General features: G+C 53.0%; 2 pseudogenes; both read left to right on the top strand.

Moving 5' to 3' along the window:
• The first annotated feature begins 8,207 nt into the window (after positions 1–8,207).
• On the top strand, positions 8,208–8,360 carry LOC128943575 (5.8S ribosomal RNA; annotated as a pseudogene).
• Positions 8,361–9,246: 886 nt separating this feature from the next.
• The window catches only part of LOC128943571 (28S ribosomal RNA), an 8,059-nt pseudogene continuing 1,716 nt past the window's right edge, over positions 9,247–15,589 (top strand).

Genomic DNA, 15,589 nt, shown 5'->3' with positions numbered 1-15,589 from the left:
CGGCGGGGGCCCACGGGGGCAGCGGGGCAGTCGCAGGCACAGCAGCGGCGGAGGCGATAGCGCGCACGGCGGTGCCCGCGATCGCAGCAGCGGGCGGTCGGCAGCGTGCAGGGCACGGCCGGCGGCTGCGGGGACAGCGCCGAGCGGGGCCGGGCCGGGCGGAGCGCGGGAGCGGGAGGCGCGGGGCTGGCGGCAGCGGCGGGCGCATGCGCGATGGCGGCGGCGGCGGTTTCACGCGGGGGGTGCCAAAGCCGCGCGCGAAGGGCAAAACCCGCGCGACTGCGATGGCGGCGGGCAGCGGCACCCGGGGAACGCGCACGGGCCGCGGCAGCCGCGCCGGGCGGGACTGAGGCGGACGGGACGGGACGGCTGCAGCGTCCCTGCGACCGCCACAGAACGCGGCAGGCGCCCGGTGATGACGCACAAACCCGGCAGCCGCAGCGGGGCGGGTTTTTCCCCAGTGCGCAGACGCGGCACGGACGCGGCCGAGCGGGGACCGGAGCCAGAACGGGACCGAGGCAGCGCCGGTGTCGGTCACGGGCACAGGGGGCGTTCCCCAGACCGCGCCTGCGCCGAGAGACGCGCCGGGGAGGCGCGGTCGGGGCGGGGACATCCGCCCTCCCGTGAGGGCAGCGGCAGAGACCGGGCGCGGTCTGGGTGCAGAGGGTGCCCGAGGGACCGGCCCTGCTCCGGTCCCACGGCAGCGGGCACGCAGCCAGCCCCCACAGCCAGCACACAGTTTCAGCCTCCATCAGAATCTCAAGCGGGAGATTTTTCGCGGGTGCAGCGCATGTTGTGTGAGGCGCACCGAACTCCTCAACAGCCCGGTCCCACAGGAGTGACGGAAACAGCATTTACCAGATGATCAGGCTTCAGATGCAAAAGATGGACATGTAAAAAAGCTGTCCAAAATCAGTATAAAGTGACAAAGCACACAGGCTTTTTCCCAAGATACAGAAAAGGGGAAACCAGTGCAAATCCACTGGTTTTCCAAATATGAGGTAGATGGAAATCTTCTATTGTGAAAAATGCCTCTCAGGGAGGGAAACCACCATAGAAAGATAGAAGTATTAGTAATGATTCAATTACCTGAAATGTCTCTGAAGACAGAGTATTTGAGAAATATCAATCAGATCCTATCTGTGGGGTCACCAGCTGATTCTCCAATGATTCACAGTTTTGTAGGTATTGAGTTTGTAACCTTTGTTATTTTTGGATTTTATAGGTGATACTGATAAATAAGGATTGTTATTAATGCTATATGAATACTTTAGAAAAGTTGTCATAACCCCTTCAAACACTTCCTGTTGATAAGTTGATTATATAATGAGAATTCTCACAATTTATGATAAGAATTATGATCAAGGTATTATTGTAATATTTACAGCCAGCTTTCATATGTTTCCCTGTCTTTTTGAGTGATCATCTGCAAGACACGTATCTCTTCAGAATCTTGTCTTTTTGTTTTTTAACTACTCATGTTTTTTGGGTTTCTTTTAAATCCAGATTACCAATTTTGTGGTTTTCTTCAGTTATTATTTCTTCAGTTATTATAGAGTACTTCAGCTGAGAATTCAAGAGGTTTGCTGTGTTTGAAGAATTTCTGTCCTGACAGAAGTTTCGGAGGGATTCAATTCTTTAATGGTTTGATTGATCTTTAATCCTAAGGTTTCCTATTCATAATTGCTGGTTTTAACAATCTTGTTTTAAAATATATTAAGTGATGTCCATCAATTAGAATTTGAACTCTGGCCAAGGTCTAGCTCTACTTGAATGGAATGATTGAGAATCAGCCCAGATGTTTTCTGCATCAAAAAGTATTCAAGTCCTTTTGGCTTGGCAACTTGACCATGTATGATAGCTGAGCCTGTTTTCAAAGGGAGTTTGAGAAACATGAATCCGGACATGAGTTCTCCAGCTCTCTGTTGTTTTAAAGTTCATCAGCTGTCACAGACTCTGGGATGACAGTTCAGTGTTGCAGTGATTGATAACTGTATGACTGCAGATGTGTTATTGGTTATGTGTATTATCTGATTGATTTCTAATTGTTGTTATCTTACATTTCCCTATGCAATATTGCATAGAGACTGAAACAGAACAGACCAATGTTTTATTTTCATATATGCAAAAAGCTGAACATATAATGCACATTTTTCACAGTGGTGGTAGCACGTAGCTGCGACGCAGCTTTGTCTCCCCTTCCCAGGGAAGTCCTGCTCCATGACCTTTATCTGCCTCCCCAGCAGCTCAGTGGTAGGAAAAGCCACTTGAAGTGGCTGGTGGATTCTCCCTCAGTTTTTTGGCAGAGGCTTTGAGCCAGGAGGTTCTCTGGAGGGACGCTGGCTTTGGAAGCCTCTCCTGAGCTTGCAGGTGTGGAGTAGAACTCCCTGCTGGGCCAGTGAACAACAAGTTATCCTCTGATCCATCTGGGACCCCCATGGCTTGGGGTCAGCCCTTGCTGGGGAGCTGCTGCTTGGGAGAAATAGCCACTCCCTTTTCATAAGTTTAGAAAGGTTTATTAAACCTTATCAAAAATACAACAGAAGACTGAATAGAGAAAATGTTATGGCGCCAGGAGCAAAGGATTTTCCGCACCATGTGCTCACCCACACAATGGAGGTTTTGCCTTTTAACCCTTTAGCCCCTCCCAAAATTCTGTCCATTGACCCCTTCTTCACTGTCCAGTGGTGGAGTTTACTTCCTCAAATCTTGATTGGAGGTCAGATGTCACCGTAGTGACAAGCTGACCCTCCCAAATATCCCAACCCTGGCTGTCCCTTGATAACAACTGCGGGGGTAAAAAAAATTTTTCTTAACCTCTGTACATGGTATTTGTCTGTTAATTGTGAGAGTCAATCATTGTGGCATTCACATTCTCTGAACAGAAACACATAATTCTCTCTCAAGGTTTTTTTTTCCTGGAGAAGCATAGAGAAAAGAAAGAAAACAATTCTTATCTCTATCATGTGGAATGTGTTAGGAAGATTCTTTACCTGAAATGATTTGTCAGTTGGATTCTGCTGAGGATTGTTTTGTTTCCTTGGCCAATTGGAAAAAGCTTTGTCTTGGCTGTCTGGAGACAGTCACAAGTTTTCTTTAGTATTCTTCAGTATTCTTTGTAGTATGGTATGCATCTTTAATATAGTGTAGTACAATGTAATATAATATAGTTTAATAAAGCAACTGTTCAGCCTTGTGAATCAACGGAGTCAGCTGCCAATCGTTCCCTGTGTTGGGGCATCCTGCTTTTTGATAAATCATCGCATTACTCATCTCTCACACTGCTGCTCCTCCCCAAGTGCTTTGCTCTCCTGCACTCACACTTCTCTCTGCCAATCTGTGGCTTATTAAACAGTCTGCTGGCTTTGTCTCTCCTGTGGCTGCAGGCAGCGTCGATTCCTGCAGACACGGAGAGAGCTGTGGCTGGAAAAATTAATGGAGGAGAAAGAAACAGGGAAGGAGAAGGACTCTGGTGAAGATCACACTGCCCTCCTGAGGCTCCCGGGGGAAAAGGCAAAGTTGCACCAAGACCCCATGCTGTTCTCTGATGACATTTTTTTCATTGAGCCAATGGTAAGTGATAGGTGAAAACCTCATTTTCCTCCTCTTCTTCCTCCTCATCCTCCTCCCCCTCTTCCTCCTCCCATCCACTCTACCCCCGGCTGCGGTCACTGGGCAGATCCTCAGCTGGCTCGATGTGCTGGGAGGGAAGACACTGAGTTTCTGATGCACCTGCAGAGCTTGCCTAAAAATGCCAAATGCTAAAAGCATTTCTGCCCTGGAGGCTCAAGGCAGGGTTGGGAGCCTGACAAAGCCAAGCTGTGCTGCCAGGGCCTGAGCTCAAGGGCACTCTGTGCATTTCCTTGCAGTGTCCACAGGGAGCAGTTCTTGTAGGTAGGGGCTCCCCCCACACGTGTGGTTCACCAGAGGCTGTTGGAGCACTGCCAGGCCACATTCTGACCTGAAGCTTGCAATGGTTTGCTGGGAAAGTGAGGCCAAATTCAGCTTAAGGCTAGTCATGGAAATGCCAATCCCCTCCTGTAACCACGCCTTGCACTATTTCTGAGTGTCCCTTCCAGTGTCCTCTGTGAGCCTGGACACAAGGGTGGAAGGTTGAAATGGGCCTTTGGAGTTGTCCTGCACACAGGGACAAAAAACCTTCTCCTTTTCTGTTTCTGCAAACAAACCACCATGTCCTGCCATCAGCCAGAGTCCTGATTCTGAGTACTGGCATTGTGAGAGACAATGAAGGCCTGGTGTCTGCACAGTGCAACATCCCTTCTCATCTTGGAGTAAACCCTGGAATAATGCCAGCCTCTGTTTTCTTTCAATACAGGTTTAAATAATATTTTTATTTCCAAGGTTCTGGTTCTGGGCAAATTTGGGAGAGAACCCCCAAAGGGGCTCCTCTAGGAAAGAAGATTCAATCGGCCCCTGCCCCCAACCGGTCCTGGAGAAAAGACCTCCTTGAAGTGGAAAAAAACTGTTTATTAAACAATAAACCCTAAACAGTATTAATCAATAAAACCCCTTGCTGCTCCAAAAGAGATGACAAACTGAGAAAGTCCCTCCCTGGGTTGCAGCTCAGCTCGCTCAGTCTCTGATCAGTCCCTCTGGTCCTGGAAATGTCACAGGCCAGGCCCAGCCCAGTGGCCACAGGTGGAGCTGTCGGTGCTCTGCTGGTGTTCAGTCCAGAGCAGGTTTGAACAGGTCCAAAGAAAGGAAAAAAACCCCACAGTCCAGGGAACTTCTTTGCCTCAGCAAGCTAAATTAACTAAAAGCAAAGGAGAGCTCTGAACCGCTGTCTGTCCATCTGCAGACAATGCAGTCCAGAAGCAGGAGTGTGGAGGAGTGAGTGCAGTGTCTGAAAACAAACTGCTGCTTCTTCTCTCCCCCCTTCACTCTCTGCAACAAGTCTTAAAGGTGCAACACTTATTATTCAGCATAAACAGAACAAGGCGATTTGGGATAAAAGCATCATATAGTCAACCCAGGACAGGGATCATGTTCTCTTCTTGTGAAGAGCCACCAGTGCACAGTGGCAGTTGCATCCCACTGTAGCTGACAGCAGCATGATGTGACCAAGAGCCTTTGTCAGAGCAGCAGGAGTATTGTGGAGAATGGGAGCTGAACAGCTGAGCATTGAGAGCTTCCAGCGCTGTGTTGAGCTGGGTTTGGAGTGTTTCCTTGGGCTCCTTGTGTTGTTCACTCATTGCTAATGCTCTAAACAGAGGCTTACAGAAGTGTGGTTGAAAACAAGAAATGTGAACTTTGCAGAGCAATGTTTTGCTGTCTCTTTCTGCTGTAGGAGGGAGAAATTGGGCTGAATTTTTTGGCCAAAATCAAGGTGACCTTCAAACCCCTGGAAGCACTGGAGTATGGAAGTGTGGCTTACTGCAGCATCTCAGGTACAGCTCCTTTGCCCTGCTTCTCTCCCGCTCAGTGAAGCCATGGTGCAAGCCTGAGCCCACTGGGCTCCCATGGAAGTGCTGGGAAGAGTCCCTGGTCAGCAGGGCAGTGCTGGCACATCCCTCCTGGCCCTGCAGGTCCCAGGGAGTCTCCTGTGCCAGGCCAGGGCTCAGAATGCTGTGTGTGCCTGACTGATTCCAGAACAGCCCAGGCAGTGCAGGGAGAGGTTTTCATGCCATGGCTTTGCCAGCATTCCCTCAAAGGCCAGAGAGCTGCAGAGCAGAACAGCTTTAGTGAACAAGCACTCAGCCCCTGCAGGTCCCTGGCCTCCAGGATGATGGGTCCATTTGACATGGATCCATCATCAGGCAGCAGGCACTGAGTTAGAAATGTGTTCCCTGAGCCTGGATCACCTCCCAGTGCCCAGACAGCAGCAGAGCAGAGGTGGCTGAGCCCCCCTGAGCCCAGGGTGTTGGTAGAAGGAGCAGCCTTGGCCAGCACCTGCCTCTCTCCCTTTGTGGGAATTGAGCCCTTGCAGCTCTGTCTGTGGAAATAGAACGCAGTGCTGAGTGTCAGGAGTTGGGGACTTTGGCAACAAAGTCCTGTACTCCTGGGCCAGGTAGTTTGGGAATTGCCAAACTCAGTAGGAGCTTTGTGCCTTCACTGAATGATTTCAAAGCTCCACTAAGTGCATGGGAAGGACAGCATAGAACCAGAGTATGTTAAGGATGGAATGGACCTTAAAAGCCTCTGGGCAGGGACACCTCCCCCTAGAGCAGGTAGCTCCAAGCCCCATCCAGCCTGGCTTGGAACACTTTCAGGGCTGGAACCTCCACAACAGCCCTGGGGAACCTGCTCCAGTGTCTCACCACCCTCAGAGTAAAGAATTTCCTAATATCTAGCCTAAATTTCCTTTCTTTCAATTTATACCTGTAACTCCTTGGCCTGTCACTACAAGGCAGCAGAGATGTTTTAAACTCAGCAGACTGGTGGCTGAAATTGGAAAGCAGCCCAAGGAACGGGTTAGAAATTAGAAGTCAGCCCCGAGGCTGAGGGAAGAGGAGGGTCCATATCCTCTCCTGCAGCATCAGGAGCTGGTTGCATCCAGCTCAGAGTCAGGGTCTAGCACTGAGGCAGCCTGGAAAATCCAGTATAACAGAGGGAATGATTGTAGTGCAATGGACATCTCTCCCCAGGCTGTGAGAGCAGGCTGCCCCTGCACATCTCAGGGGAAGGCCAAGGACCCTTGGAAGAATTCAGCTCTCCTACTCTGAACCTTGGGAACATTTCTATTGACACCCCCACGTCTATGAGGTGAGCAGCAGGGCTTGGGGTGGATCCTGATGGCTCCTGAGGCAGGAGCAAGCCTGGTGGAAGTGTGGAATTGCTGCCAACGTGGGCAGTTGTGAGCAGGGAATATTTGATCTACTGGTGAAATCTGGGAGGGTCTGAAAGGTGTGTCTCTTGTTCATGAAGGCCCAGTTCCTTCCTTGGAAATCAGCTGGGAGGCTTGCTGCAAAACAACCCCTTGGCACATGAAACGAAGCCTGGGTCAAAAAGGGATGTTCAGAGGCTTTTGTGGCAGTGCCAGACACAAGGCACCTTTGGACTGGGCTGTTCAGAAGCAGCTGGAAGAAACTGGCTGCCTTTGAGCTTCAGTCCACTGCAGACAGCTTCCAGTCAAGTGTCTCCTGCTTATTGCTGCAAGTCACAGGAAAGCCATCCAACCTCCTGGCTCAGTGCTGGCCCTTGCAAAGGGCTTGGGAGTTCTTTCCCTTGCTGACCAGTCCCTCACCACACTTCAGCCTTGGTGCATCTCTGGCTCTAGAAAGAGATAGTGTTCCTGGGAATAAAGCAAAGCGTTTTTCTACCTATTTGCCTCCTTCCCAATAGTGTCAAGTTTGCAAAAAAAACCAAAGAGGGAGCAGCTGAAAGAGGTAGAAAATGAGGCACTACATCATGCCAAACACTTCCAAAAGCTTGGCTGTTGGAGGCAAAGACATGCTGAGTTTTCTTACCAAAAGATGATGCTGTCTATACATTTTGATGCTGATGCCTCATAATCAATGTATTGTTTTCATGACATGGGAAAAGGTGAATGAGTAGATGGTGGTGTTGGAGCTGTGCTCAGTGGGGCAGCAGCAGCTCTGGGGTGACTCCCTACGCAGCTGCAATCAGCCCACGTTGCTCTCAGGGCCAGGTCTGAATGAACTTGGTGGTGCTGATCAGAGGTGCACTGCTCTGTGTCCATGGGATAACCCCAGGGTTGTGGACTCCAGTTCTGTGGAGTTGCCACTGCTTTGCATGAAAACCCAAGGGCAGAACTTGTCCTGTTGTATTTTTTTGCCATTCATAGCATCGTCTGCTATTTCTGGGTATTAATTGCGTCATTAGACAATAACTCACAAGAAGGGAAGATTCCACATGTATTTCCATTTTGCTTTCTTGCAGCTGCAGGTGGAACTGATAAACCTAGGAGCTATTGATGCTCCCTTCGCCTATAGCCCTTTAACTGCAAACGTGGGCTTCTGCTTCAAGTTTGCGCCTGAGGAGGGCATCATTGCACCAGGCGGGACCCAGACTGCTCAGATCTCCTTCAGTGCCACCATAGTGGGGAGGTTTGAGGAAGAATTCCAGTTCAGTGTGGCTGGATCTCCTATGTCTGCACTCCTGACTATCAAGTACAGACGGTCAAAGCCAGGCACGCGCCTGCACGTCCTCAGGACAAGAGAAGGAGGCGCCCCATGTGAGCGGTCCCAGCCCCTCCACGGGTGCGGGATTGGTGCCGAAAGGCAGACAACTCTCAGTGGTGGATCACTCGGCTCATGCGTTAATGAAGAATGCAGCTAGCTGCAAGAATTAATGTGAATTGCAGGACACATTGGTCATCCACACTTTAAACACACTTGCGGCCCCATGTTCCTCCCAGGGCTACGCCCGTCTGAGTGTTGCTTGACGATCAGTCGCTGTCCAGCGGCCACCACGGTGGTTCAGCTGGGGTTGCCTCACAGGCAAGTTGACTGTGGTCAGCGGCGGTGGTGATGGTGGCTCACCGGTGCCCTGAGGGAAGGCGGTCAGGGGTTTGGCAAGGGATGCGTTTCCCTCGGCGGCCTCAATTTTTTCCCTGTGACCCAGCAGGCATCATCATCGTCATGGCCGTCATCGTCATTGTTGCCGCGCAGGGCTTTCATCCCCCTCTATGCAGACTCAGGGACTGCTCCGTAGTTCCCCACTCCCGGAGTGAGCCACTGGGGCAGAGTTTGTCCTTGCAGGGCCCGTACCGCGGTACGGTGGTGGTGGCAGCTGAGGAGAGTAAGAGACAGCGTTGAAAGCACCACCGTGGGCCGAGAGAAGGGAGAGGGCAAGAGGGAGATAAGGCGCAGGCCTCGCCCCCAGCCTCCCCCCCACGTGGATGGCTGTCTGCAGGTGGGTACTGCGGGGGTACTGTGCCACTGCGCGTGCGCGTGAGGCGAGAGCGCTGGGGACAGATGTTCCGACCCCCTCCTCCCTTCGCCTGCCCTCCTCCTCTTCTGTTGTGGTCTCGGGGCGCAAATAGCACCATGGCTTTTCTCTCTCTTTCCACCAAGGCCATCACGTGCCGCCTGGTCCCCCATCAGGGCTGTCTCTGCCACACTCCCTTTTCGGTTCTCATCTCCGGGATGGGGCACTCTGTCTCCGCTTCTCTCCCTCTGGCTTTGTTTTCCCCTGGCGCGCGGGTGCCAGTGGGGAGGAAGGTGAGGGTAGTAGGTGGGAGAAGCTGGCTGGCTGTTGGCCTGTTGGCATGCCGCTTCTTTGGGAGCTGCATGGGCCAGGAGGTGCGGCCAATCTTTGGCCTTGCGACCTCAGATCAGATGTGGCAACCCGCTGAATTTAGCATATTAGTCAGCCAAGGAAAAGAAACTAACGAGGATTCTCTCAGTAATGGTGAGCGAAGCGGGAAAAGCCCAGCGCCGAATCCCTGCCCTGCAGTGGGGTGCGGGACATGTGGCGTACAGAAGTCCCAATCCTTGGCGGTGCTCGCGGGGGACCCAAGTCCTTGTGATCGAGGCCGCAGTCCGTGGACGGTGTGAGGCCGGTAGTGGCCCCCGGCATGCTGGGCCCGGGACTTCTCGGAGTCGGGTTGCTTTGGAGTGCAGCCCAAAGCGGGTGGTAAACTCCATCTAAGGCTAAATACTGGCACGAGACCAATAGCCAACAAGTACCGTAAGGGAAAGTTGAAAAGAACTTTGAAGAGAGAGTTCAAGAGGGCGTGAAACCGTTAAGAGGTAAACGGGTGAGGCCCGCACAGTCCGCCCGGAGGATTCAACCCGGCGAGTTGTGGTCGGCACGGGTTCAGCGGAACCTCGCCTCCCTTCCGTCCCCTGGGCGAACCCCGCCCGCGGAGGCAGGCTGGGGGGTGCAGGCCGGTGTGGGGACTGCCACCCAGCCGGCAGCTGGCGCTGTCCGGGCACATTTCCTCTGCGACGGTGCGCCACGACCGGCTCCAGGTCGACTGGGAAGGCCTCCGACGGGCAGGTGGTCCGACGGGCAGGTGGTCCAGTGCTGCGCAAGCAGCGGCGAGTGGTACAGCCCTCAGGCAGCAGGTCTCGCCGAATCTCGGGGCCGAGGGAAAGGACTGCCGCTGCGCCCTCCTCCCCCTACATCAGCGGCGCCGTGGTGGGGGGCATCATTTCCCCGCCTCTCATGGGGGGGGGGGGGGAGTGGCATCCTCGCAGCACGGTGTTTCGCGCAGAGGTGTGGGGGCTGGGCCTGCCAGTCTCCAGCGCTGCTGTCAACTGGGGTGGACTGTCCTCAGTGCGCCCTGACCGCGCGGCGCTGCCGGGCCAGGCTCACGGGCCGCGCTGGAGTGCCTGGGGTCCGCAGCGATGTCGGCTACCCACTTGACCCATCTTGAAACACGGACCAAGGAGTCTAGCACGTGCGCGAGTCAGGGACCATTGTCGAAAGCCCGCAGCGCAATGAAGGTGAGGGCTGGCCCGCGCCGACTGAGGTGGGATCCCGGGGCGCGTGTCGCGCCTGGCAGCCCCGGGTGCACCACCGGACCGTCTCGCCCGCCGCCCCCTCGTGGGGCCAGGGAGGTGGAGCGTGAGCGTCCGTGCTAGGACCCGAAAGATGGTGAACTATGCCTGGGCAGGGCAAAGCCAGAGGAAACTCTGGTTGAGGTCTGTAGCAGTCCTGACATGCAAATCGGTCGTCCGACCCGCGTCTAGGGGCAAAAGACTAATCAAGCCATCTAGTAGCTGGTTCCCTCCGAAGTTTCCCTCACGATAGCTGGCACTCGGCAATGGGCAGTTTTACCCAGTAAAGCTTATGATTAGAGGTCTTGGGGCTGAAACGATCTCAGCCTATTCTCAAACCTTCAATGGGTAAGGGAGCCAGTTCGCTGGCGTGGAGCCGCGCCGTGGAATGCAAGTGCTCAGTGGGCCACTTTTGGTAAGCAGAACTGGCGCTGCGGGATGAACCGAACGCCGGGTTAAGGCGCCTGATGCCAACGCTCATCAGAGCGCAGAAAAGGTGTTGGTTGATCTAGACAGCAGGATGGTGGCCACGGAAGTCGGAATCCGCTAAGAAGTGTGTAACAACTCACCTGCTGAATCAACTAGCCCTGAAAATGGATGGCGCTGGAGCGTTGGGCCCGTACGCGGCTGTCGCTGGCAGTGCGAGGCCCGCGGGGGCTAGGCCGCGACGAGTAGGAGGGCTGCTGCGGTGCGCCTCGAAGCCAGGGGCGCGGGCCCAGGTGGAGCTGCTACAGGTGCAGATCTTAGTGGTAGTAGCAAATATTCAAATGAGAGCTTTGAAGGCCGAAGTGGAGCAGGGTTCCATGTGAACAGCAGTTGAACATGGGTCAGTCGGTCCTAAGCGATAGGTGAGCGCCATTCCGAAAGGGCGGGCGATGGCCTTTGTTGCCCTCAGCCGATCGAAAGGGAGTCGAGTTCAGATCCCCGAATCCAGAGTGGCGGAGATGGGCGCCATGAGGCACCCAGTGCGGTGACGCAACTGATCCCAGAGAAGCTGGTGGGAGCCTCGGGGAGAGTTCTCTTTTCTTTGTGAAGGGCCGGGCGCCTTGGAATGGATTCGTCCCGAGAGAGGGGCCCTCACCTTGGAAAGCGTCACGGTTCCGGCGGCATCGGGTGAGCTCTCGCTGGCCCGTGAAAATCCAGGGGAGAGGGTGTAAGTCTCGTGCCGGGTCGTACCCATATCCGCAGCCGGTCTCCAAGGTGAACAGCCTCTGGCATGTTGGAACAATGTAGGTAAGGGAAGTCGGCGAGCCGGATCCGTAACTTTGGGATAAGGATTGGCTCTAAGGGCTGGGTTGGTCGGACTGGGGCGCGAAGCGGGGCTGGGCGCGTGCCGCAGCTGGATGAGGTGCCGCGCGCGGGTGAGTGCGCTCTGCGTGGCCCGCCCGGGCGCTGGGGCATGCACGTGCACGGTGGCGACTCTGGACACACACCGGGTCCTTCCTGTGGATCGCCCCGGCTGTGGCGGGCGCCGCCCGCCCCCCGCTCCGCCCGCCCTCCACCTTGCCGTGGCTGGTGCCCCAGTGGCAGCCGTCATCGTTGCGCACCACCGCCCCAGCGGTTCCCACCAATGGGGTTCCCGTGGTGTGCGGCCAGCGTGCGCGCAGCCGCAGTCGGCGTCGGCTGAGCAGTTTGTGCGGGGGAGGGTCCCCGGGGAAGGGTCCCTGGGCCAGCGCCCCGCCTCAGTCAGTGCCTAGCAGCCGGCTTTGAACTGGTGCGGACCAGGGGAATCCGACTGCTTAATTAAAACAAAGCATTGTGAAGGCCCGAGGCGGGTGTTGACGCGATGTGATTTCTGCCCAGTGCTCTGAATGTCAAAGTGAAGAAATTCAATGAAGCGCGGGTAAACGGCGGGAGTAACTATATTTACTAACTGGGCATAGCTGCGGAAGTCGCACCTCCTCGTGGTCCTGCCGGATACCCTCGTGGTAACTGAGTCGACTTCTGCCCCAGTGTGGGAGAGGGCGCATATCAGCCCTCCCTATTGTTGGACTCACCACCCAACAATAGTTTCACGAATCGCTGAAACAAAAAGGTTGGCACAGTTAGTTCACTGTTGCACAGAGCCTTGTCCACGGGCTGTTGTTGACACAGTTGGTAGTTTGAGAGAGGGTCAGCTACTATATGCTTCTACCCTCACTTGGACTTGTCACTTTATTGCTTACCGGACTGACAAAATGGCTTTGCGTTATATCTCGACTACCACTCAGACTGACCCATTAGATCTAAGGGTCATTGATGCCAAATTACCATCTATGCCCTCTGTGCCCAGGGAAGAGGGATTCGATCTTGCAAGTTTGGAGTTTTTTAACTCCAAAATTGTTAAAGAAGATGGTGTACATCATGTGGATGTTTGGTAGGGTTTGAGGCAACTCCCTGAGCCCTATGAGATCTCCCCTATGGGGATGGCCCAGGATGAGGCTGAGACTGCGGTGGGAGGTACCGAAGAGCCCAAAACACCTGAGGCTGAGAGCGCGATGGGAGGTAGTAAAGAGCCCAAAACACCCAAGGCTCCTCACGGGTCTGAAGGTGATGGTACAACGCCAAGAACACCTGTCGTGTCCATGCCTGACAAACAACCATCTTGTCCTTGTTGTGAGACCTGGTTTACTAGGATGTTGAGGCTGATTGACCATCTCAAAAGGGCACACGGGCAGAGAAAGATCATTTTCAGGTGTTCAAAATGTGGTAAACAAAATCTAAAATACCACAGTATCTCCTGTCACATCCTGCGCTGCAAGGGGGTGGTGTGTGTGGCTCCCACTGGGGAATGGGTCTGTGAGGTGTGCCAATGTGGGTTCACTACTAAGATTGGCCTGGGTCTGCACAAGAGAATAAGACATCCTCTTGTGCGAAATGTGGAGCGGATTGCTGCTTCTCATCCCAAAGAGTCATCGGCCTGAGGGGCCCACAAACGGGTATGGACTGGGGAGGAAGAAAGAGGCTCTTCTGGTACAATTGGTGGACGAGTTTGCCAGTAAGCGGAATATCAACCAACTTATAGCGGAGCATATTCCAACTAAAATGGCAAAACAGATTAGTGATAAAAGGTGTCCCTCCGTGAACGGTCATGAAGGACTAGTAGGTGCCACTGGAATTGAACATCCTGCCGGGTCTGCTAAGTTGCCCAAGGAGGGACAGTTAAAGCTCCAATTCCAGAAAGTCATCAACGCGGGATTATCGTTTGGCAAATTGACCATGTATCGGGAAGCCTTCAAGAAAGTTCTTGATGGGCAAGATCCAGGTCGGGTGGTGAAGGATGTTTATAAGGAGTTTCTTGGTATTCTGGGTGTGCCTAGCCAAACTAAATCTATCAAGGGTCAAAAGACACAGGCCTCCCGTGGCCAAAAAGCATCCAAAACTCCATCAAATTGGATGCGCAAAAGAGCTATTAAGAGGGGATAATTCTTGAGGTTCCAACTGCTGTACGAGTTACATAGAAGGCGCCTCGTGCGTCATCCTGGACAGCACGGAAGCCTCTCAGTGCCAGTTACCATCAAGTGTTCTCCACGATCACTTTAAAAGAAGGTGGGATACATCTGGTATATTTGGTGGCCTACTGAATTTCCCTCCATATAAGGAGGCGGCTAACACCACATTCGAGGCCCTAATTACTAAAAAAGAGATTGATAAGAACATGAGAGAGATGTGTAAAACCTCCGCTCCCGGGCCAGATGGGATCACTTTGGGTCAGATTATTGCAAAAGGCCCAAAGTTTTCCCAGTTGACTGAGATCTTCAACCTCTGGCTTATCACCGGTACTGTTCCAGATGCGCTGCGGGACTGCAGGACAGTCTTGATACCCAAGTCTTCGGATGCAGAGAAGCTTGGTGATATCAATAACTGGAGGCCTATTACTATTGGTTCAGTGGTGATTAAGCTGTTTTCCAGGATCGCTACTGTGAGGCTGTCCAAAGCATGTCCCATCAACCCCCGGCAACGGGATTTTATTTGCGCATCAGGTTGTGCCGGAAACCTCAAGTTACAGCTTGTGGTGGAACAGCTAAGTGAGAGCATAAACATCTGGGGGTTGTGTTCGTGGACATTGCTAAGGCATTTGACACCGTCTGTCATCAGCATGTATTTGAGGGTCTGGTCCAGAGACGGGTGGATCCACACATGATAGAGTTGGTGAGGGAAATGTATCGGGATGTTAAGACATGCATTTCCATGGGAAGAGAAAGGACAGACCCCATATACATTCGCTCAGGTGTCAAGCAAGGCGACCCCATGTCACCTTTGCTGCTCAATTTTAGTGATGCACCACCTTCTGTATAAACTCGAGAATGAAGGTGAGGTTTTCCGTCATGGGGGCTGGAAATTTATGGCCATGGCATTTGCCCATGACTTGGTGCTGCTGAGAGACTCTTGGGAAGGCATGTATCATAACATCAAAATTTTGGAGGCCTTTTGCAATCTTACTGGCCTCAGTACGCAGGGGGGAATATGTCATGGCTTTTACATCAAGCCGACAAGGGACTCGTATACTATCAATGATTGTCCCACGTGGGTGATTAATGGATCCCTCCCTAACATGATCAACCCAGGGAGCTCAGAAAGGTACGTCAGCACATGGGTTGACCCCTGGACTGGCTTTGCAGATCCTAGACTATCAGAGAAGCTCATGGATTGGCTTCATCGGATTGGTCATTCGCCCTTAAAACCTCTTCAGAAAGTCGATATACTCAGGACCTATACCATCCCGAGACTGATATATCTGGCTGACCATACCGAAGTCAAGGTGGGCCTACTTGAATCCCTTGACCAAGTCATTCATAACACGGCTAAGGAATGGCTTCATCTTCCCCCAAGTACATGTGATGCGATCTTGTATTCGAGTTTTAAAGATGGCGGTTTAGACCTCATCAAGTTGGCGGCGCTCATTCCAAGTATTCAGGCGTGAAGACTCCATAGATTAGCCCAGTCTTCGGATGAGACTCTTGTGAAGTATCTAAAGGAAGTATATCTGTAACGGTTATTTGAAAAATTGTGGTTGAAAGCGGGGGGGACACAAGAGTCCATCCCATCAATTTGGGAGCCTTTACCATTGGTAGAGTTGGGGGGCGACGATGGAGCCTGGCTGGAATGGGAAGCACCCATCCCTAAGATTCGTTACCCAAGACCTTGTAACTGGAGGAAACGAGAATTTCATAAATGGACCC

The sequence above is a fragment of the Melozone crissalis genome, unplaced genomic scaffold (genome assembly GCF_028551555.1).
Source record: "Melozone crissalis strain CALT ecotype California unplaced genomic scaffold, PUWL_Pcris_2 ptg000046l_1, whole genome shotgun sequence".
Lineage (NCBI taxonomy): Eukaryota > Metazoa > Chordata > Aves > Passeriformes > Passerellidae > Melozone > Melozone crissalis.
The sequence above is the reverse complement of the archived record's forward strand: the minus strand, read 5'-3'. Positions and strand labels throughout refer to the sequence as shown.